We start from the raw sequence: 7,072 nt of genomic DNA on the forward strand, positions 1-7,072 counted from the left end.
TTCTGAAGTGTTCCTGAGCCCTTGTGGGTGATATCCTTTACACACTGATGTCGGTTTTTGATGCAGTACCTCCTAAGCTATCAAAGTCCCATAATATCATCGCTTACGTGCGGTGTTTTCTCCAGATTCTCTGAACCTTTTGTTTATATTGCGGACCGTAGATGGTGGAATCCCTAAATTCCTTGCAGTAGCTGGTTGAGAAATGTTGTTCTTAATTTGTTTGACGATTTGCTCACGCGTTTGTTGGCAAAGTGGTGACCCTCGCCCCCATCCTTGTTTGTGAATGACTGAACATTTCATGGAAGCTGCTTTTATACTCAATCATGGCACCCACCTGTTCCCAATTAGCCTGTTCACCTGTAAATAAATGTTTGATGAGCATTCCTCAACTTTTTTTTTACCACTTGTGCCAGCTTTTTCGAAACATGTTGCAGGCATAGAATAATTCCAAATGAGCTGATATTTGCAAAAAATAATGTTTTCCAGTTCGAACGTTAAGTATCTTGTCTTTGCAGTCTATTCTTTCTCAGTCTTTTTTGCCACTTGTGCCAGCTTTTTTGAAACATGTTGCAGACATCAATTCATTCCAAATGAGCTAATATTTGCACAAAAAAAACAAATGTTTCCCGTTCGAACGTTAAATATCTTGTCTTTGTTGTCTATTCAATTGAATATAGGTTGAAAATGATTTGCAAACGGAGGGAAAAAGGTGCAATGAACAAAAACTACTAGGTAGAACAAAAAAGCTCTCCAAAGGAGGCGATGCTAGGAAGTTAATTTTACCTGACAAAACTTAGAAACCAAAATACTCCTTTGGATCCAACAAAAAGGTATACAAAACGTGGCTGTAGCTGTGGACAATACCGTGGCAAACGCAATTTTCGTATTTAAGGCATCTCGGTTATTGTACGACCGAACATGGCAGGTGACAAACTCGTGCTATTCTCTACGCTGAATCCAGCACCCAAACTAAAACTCCCACGCGTGGGTGACTCAGTTCACGTACTTTATTCCTTACTCAACACGACTGCAAAATAATCCAGCATGGGGCCAAAGAAAGTTGTGAGTTAGAAAAACTCCAATTTAACAAAATAGAAAGAAATAATCTTCCCTTCCATTTTCCCCCTTTAAGCTCGTCGCCAACAAGGTCAAAGTGATGTTAAATGTATATTTAGCCATTTTGCTGATCTTTTCTATCCATTCAACCTTGTTTTCTGTATGCAAGAATATGATTATTCTTAGGTCTGTGAATTTTTTGGGCACCACACGATTCTTGAGGGTTACAAGTGGATTCACATTCTCAAAAGCAATACTTTTAAATATAAAATTCCATTATATAAATTGTAAATATATATCTATATTTAAATGTATTTAAAATATATATTATTTATATTAATTATATTTATATTAATTATAATATATAATTTGTATGAATTATAATTATATTAATATCTTTATTTAATACATATAAATGATGTATATATACATATATATATATATATATATATATATGAATGATATAAATATATATGTGAAATTATATAAATATTAATCCTATACATAATTTATACATATATAATCAGAATGTATATGTATAAATGTATATAAATATATAAATAGTATAAATGTATTTAAAATTTATATTATTTATATTAATTATATTTATATTAATATCTTTATTAAATACATATAAATTATGTATACATATATATATATGTATATATATGTATGTGTATATATATATATATATATATGAATGATATAAATATATATGTAAAATTATATAAATATTAATCCTATATATAATTTATACATATATAATCAGAATGTATATGTATAAATGTATATAAATATTATTTTATATAAATAATATAATAATAATATAATAGCATAATATAATTTATATAAGTATTATTTTATATAAATAACATAATAATACAATAATATAATAGTATAATACAATATGATTTATATAAATATTATTTTATAAAATGTTCTTATTTTATTTTTGTTCTCGATTTAAAATCAATATTTTTTTTAATAACAATCGATGCCAGTTCTATGATTAACTACATTCCTCCATTAAATAGACACACAAGTCTGATAGATTTCTGTATTACTTAAAAGAAAACTGTTTTTGTTTGATAAAATTCTACCCAAACATTTTTAATAAAGGCAAGTACTTTTCTTTTCTAAAGTAAATCTGTACTGCGGATCTGATCAGCTACATCAACAATAGCATTTGTTTGAGTTTCTGTACATGATAAATTAAAATAAATAAATAAATACATAAATAAATAAATAATAATGATAATTATAATAATAATTAAAACAAATAATAATAATAACAAATACAACATTAAAACTATTATTTTAGATTTTTTGTATTGATTAGGAATCATTACAAATGAAAATGACGATTAATTCGGATTTTTTTTTTGATACCTCTAATTCTATAAAAAAATAAAACTTTTTCTAAAATATATTTTTGGGCTGACTGCAGCAGATTCATTGGTTTGTGTACCATTTAGTTTTTTTGCCTGACTTTTTGTGATAAAAACTGAGGTTTGAAAAGGTGACAATGGAAGGGAACAATCAAACAAAAGCTTTGAGTCACACAAAGCCACAAAGAAGTCAAAGGTCTTCTGAGGTCACGTCTTAAAAGTTGTCCCACAAAAAGGGAAGTGACGAACGCGTCTTTGCTGGGAAATGAGACTCGGGTCGTTTCCTTAAAAGGATTCAAATAGGGAATGAAAAAGTTCCAGTTTTTGTTGCTGGTCCTCCACAAGACAGTTAAAGGTGGGAAGGAGACGTCACAAAAATAACGTCCAGGACTCGATCTTATCTGACCAATCCCTAATCAGGACCCGGCAGAGCTTCCTCCGGCGTCCATAGCAACAACGCTCCCACTTCCTCCGGTTAGTGTCTGCATATTTGTGTCCGCTCCAGCAATTTTACAGTTCATCTGAGAGTCGTCCTCGCTGGGTTTGTCAGGACTGAACAGACCTTGTTTACAGTCTTTCCTCCGGGAACGCAGAAGACAAAACACAGAATGTCGAAACTTAATGAACTGAAAAAAAAAATCAAGAGAGCACTGACTTCGAACATGCCCTATTTCCTTTAAAAAACAAAAACAAATCCATAATCCAAACGGTGATCCGGATCAGCCCCAAATTTTAATCACTTATTCCTAATTATATTTCGAACAGTTCCTGAAAGTTTCATCAAAATCCGTCCATAGCTTTGTAAGCAATGTTGCCATTTTTCAATAGCGAACTGAAATAAATTGAGTCAATCTCTTTCAGCGTCGTAACGTGAGTTAAGGTAGTAGAAATGATCCGGATCATCCCCAAAATTAAGTCACTTTTCCTTGATGCGATTTCTGACAATTCCTGAAAGTTTCATCAAAATCTGTCCATAACTTCGTAAACTATGTTGTTATTTTTGTATAGTGGACTGAAATAAATGGTGTCAATCTCGTTCGGCCTCGTAAGATAAGGTAAGGTAGGATAAATGATCCGGATCATCCCCAAAATGAAGTCCCTTTTTTTCATGCCATTTCTGACATTTACTGTAAGTTTCATCATAATCCGTCCATAACTTTGCAAGCTATGTTTTTATTGTTCTATAACGTACTGAAATAAATGTAGTCTATCTCTTTCAGCCTTGTAATGTAAGTTAAGGTAGTAGAAATTATCCAGATCATCCCCAAAATGAAGTCACTTTTCCTTGATGCCATTTCTGACATTTCCTGAAAGTTTCATCAAAATCTGTCCATAACTTCGTAAACTATGTTGTTATTTTTCTACAGTGGACTGAAATAAATGGAATCAATCTCGTTCAGCCTCGTAACATAAGGTAAGGTAGGATAAATGATCCGGATCATCCCCAAAATGAAGTCCCTTTTTTTTCATGCCATTTCTGACATTTCAAGAAAGTTTCATCAAAATCTGTCCATAACTTTGTATGCAATGTTGCTATTTTTCTATAGCGGACCGAAATAAATTGAATCAATCTCTTTCAGCCTTGTAACGTAAAGTAAGGTAGTAAAAATGATCCAGATCATCCCCAAAGGGAAGTCACATTTTCTTGATGCTATATCTGACATTTCCTGAAAGTTTAATCAAAATTTGTCCGTAACTTTGTGAGCTACGTTGCTATTGTTCCATAGCGGACTGAAATAAATGGAGCCAATCTCGTTCGGCCTCGTAACGTAAAATATGGTAGTAAAAATGATCCGGATCATCCCCAAAATTAAGTCACTTTTTCTTGATGGCTTTTCTGACATTTCCTGAAAGTTTCATCAAAATCTGTCCGAAACTTCGCAAGCTATGTTGCTATTTTTCAAAGGTGGACTGAAAAAAAAACGGAGTCAATCGCTTTCGGCCTCGTAACGTAAGGTAAGGTAGCAGAAATTATCCGGATCATCCCCAAAGTCAAGTCAGTTTTTTCTTGATGGCATTTCTTAAATTTCCTGAAATTTTCATCCAAATCTGTCCATAACTTCGTAAACTATGTTGTTATTTTTCTACAGTGGACTGAAATAAATGGAATCAATCTCGTTCAGCCTCGTAACATAAGGTAAGGTAGGATAAATGATCCGGATCATCCCCAAAATGAAGTCCCTTTTTTTTCATGCCATTTCTGACATTTCAAGAAAGTTTCATCAAAATCTGTCCATAACTTTGTATGCAAAGTTGCTATTTTCCTATAGCGGACCAAAATAAATTGAATCAATCTCTTTCAGCCTCGTAACGTAAAGTAAGGTAGTAAAAATGATCCAGATAATCCCCAAAGGGAAGTCACATTTTCTTGATGCTATTTCTGACATTTCCTGAAAGTTTAATCAAAATTCGTCCGTAACTTTGTGAGCTACGTTGCTATTGTTCCATAGCGGACTGAAATAAATGGAGTCAATCTCATTCGGCCTCATAGCGAAAAAAATAAGGTAGTAAAAATGATCCGGATCATCCCCAAAATTAAGTCACTTTTTCTTGATGCAATTTCTGATATTTTCTGAAAGTTTCATCAAAATCCGTCCATAACTTTGTGAGCTATGTTGCTATGGTTCTATACCATACTGAAACAAATGGAGTTTATCTCTTTCAGCCTCGTAGCGTAAGGTAAGGTAGTAGAAATGATCCGGATCATCCCCAAAATTAAGTCACATTTTCTTGATGGCTTTTCTGACATTTCCTGAAAGTTTCATCAAAATCTGTCCGAAACTTCGCAAGCTATCTTGCTATTTTTCAAAGGTGGACTGCAAAAAAAATGGAGTCAATCGCTTTCGGCCTCGTAACGTAAGGTAAGGTAGTAGAAATTATCCGGATCATCCCCAAAGTCAAGTCATTTTTTTTTTTGATGGCATTTCTTGCATTTACTGAAATTTTCATCCAAATCTGTCCTTAACTTTGTAAGCTATGTTGCTATTTTTCTATAGCGGACTGAAATAAATTGAATCAATCTCTTTCAGCCTCGTAACGTAAAGTAAGGTAGTAAAAATGATCTGGATCATCCCCAAAGGGAAGTCACATTTTCTTGATGCCATTTCTGACATTTCCTGAAAGTTTAATCAAAATCCGTCCATAACTTGGTAAGCTATGTTGCTATTGTTCTATAACAGACTGAAATAAATGGAGACAATCTCTTTCGGCCTTGTAACATAAGGTAAGGTAGTAGAAATGATCCGGATCATCCCCAAAATGAAGTCCCTTTTTTTCATGCCATTTCTGACATTTCCTGAAAGTTTCATCAAAATCCGTCCATAACTTGGTAAGCTATGTTGCTATTGTTCTATAACAGACTGAAATAAATGGAGACAATCTCTTTCGGCCTTGTAACATAAGGTAAGGTAGTAGAAAAGATCCGGATCATCCCCAAAATGAAGTCCCTTTTTTTTCATGCCATTTCTGACATTTCCTGAAAGTTTCATTAAAATCCGTCCATAACTTTGCAAGCTATGTTTTTTTTGTTCTATAACGTACTGAAATAAATGTAGTCTATCTCTTTCAGCCTCGTATGGTAAGTTAAGGTAGTAGAAATGATCCTGATCATCCCCAAAATTAAGTCACATTTTCTTGATGGCTTTTCTGACATTTCCTGAACGTTTCATCAAAATCCGTCCATAACTTTGTTAGCTATGTTGCTATTGTTCTATACCAGGGGTGCCCATTACGTCGATCGCGAGCTACCAGTCAATCCGCGGGGGGTGTGTCAGTCGATCTCCAGCCAGGCTTTTAAAAAAAATAGACCTAAAAATTAATGATCATCAATCTTCACCAAGACGTCACTTAAATGACATTCACGGTACCGGAGGGTCTTGTGAGATGACGCTGGCTGCTGCAAGATCATTATTATGAAAATATGACAGAGAGGAAGGCGAGAAACACTTTTTATTTCAACAGACTTTCGCGCCGCCCCTTCCGTCAAAACTCTAAAGGCCGACTGCACATTTCCTATCTTCACAATAAAAGCCCTGCTTCATGCTGCCTGCGCTAACTAAATACAGAGTCTCGGAAAACTGGCGTGCACAAGCGATCCCTCAGAAAGCTGGCGTGCACATCACTTGTGCACGCCAGCTTTCCGAGACTCCTATTTTGTTAGCGCGGGCAGCATGAAGCAGGGCTTTTATTGTGAAGATAGGAAATGTGCAGTCGACCTTTAGAGTTTTGACGGAAGGGGCGGCGCGAAAGTCTGTTGAAATAAAAAGTGTTTCTCGCCTTCCTCTCTGTCATTTTTTCCTAATAATGAACTGGCAGCAGCCAGCGTCATCTCACAAGACCCTTGGGTGCCGTGAATGTCAATCAATCAAGCTACGGAATTTGCCGCCAATGTTTTTCTTGTAAAGTGTATGGAAGCTGGATGAATTAGATGCCAAAAACCAACCACTTTCATGTGGTATTGTACAGAAAGGACAACTTTTTTTCTCCTCCATTTGAAAATGTGGGCGTTATCATCAATACTGTCTGATTCCAAACAATGCAAGTCATCAGAATCAGGTAATACACCAACATATATTCTTGTCTTTGTGAAAGAAAGACATCAATATGTGTTACACATGCTTGTATTATCA

The sequence above is a fragment of the Nerophis ophidion genome, linkage group LG09 (assembly GCF_033978795.1).
Source record: "Nerophis ophidion isolate RoL-2023_Sa linkage group LG09, RoL_Noph_v1.0, whole genome shotgun sequence".
Classification (NCBI taxonomy): Eukaryota; Metazoa; Chordata; class Actinopteri; order Syngnathiformes; family Syngnathidae; genus Nerophis; species Nerophis ophidion.